We start from the raw sequence: 836 nt of genomic DNA, 5'->3' as shown, positions 1-836 counted from the left end.
TTCCTATATTTATAACAGGTGCCTCTAAGGCATTTAACTGAGTCTCAATCCTTTCATCAATATTTACTTGATTGTTCAGAGCCTTGGAAGTATTTTGGGTTAAATTATTAAGAAATTTTGCATGTTGAATATTTTGAGATAAAGTTATCGAGGCTGTGACTGTGGATGCAATGAAAGAAACCAAGGCCGTAACTCCCACAATTATACTTCCAATGGCTCATCTAGGTCTCACTAGCTGGGTATGAATTTGCTCTAAGACTTGAAAACCAGCATCAGCATACCATGGCACTGAAATATTAGCAGGTAATAAAACAAAATAGGGCTGATGAAGCACCAGCACTCCTTTTCTTCTATTATATCTAGTTGCACAATTTGTTAAATTACATTTGTTACATGTTGCAACATATCTGTCATCTATCCATTTAACTTTTACATTTCCAATGATTACAACATAAGGAGATTGGACACAGGCTCGTAAGCCATAGCAAGATCCTTCCTTACAGTTCTTGCCAACAAATTTTGGTAAAGGCTTGTCTGTAAAATGTAAGAATTCTGAGGCAGCAATTAAGCGCCAAACACCTTTTGGAATACCACCCTCACTGTAAGTCAAAATATTGCTAAGAAATCCTGCAGGTGTCATAGCAGAATGTTTTCATAATTGTCTTTTTGGGAGAGTGGGCTAAATTTGAATCCACTCAATAACTCCCAATCTTTGCCATATGGCTCCTGTAGGGGTATGCACAATTGGGAATATTAATAAATATACCAGTTTTTGAGGATTAATTCTGGTAAGTTGTGAATCTTTAATTGCACTTTCAACCTTTTTTAAAGATGGT

The sequence above is a fragment of the Spermophilus citellus genome (assembly GCF_964194105.1).
Source record: "Spermophilus citellus genome assembly, chromosome: 7".
NCBI lineage: Eukaryota > Metazoa > Chordata > Mammalia > Rodentia > Sciuridae > Spermophilus > Spermophilus citellus.
This window is presented reverse-complemented; position numbering follows the sequence as displayed.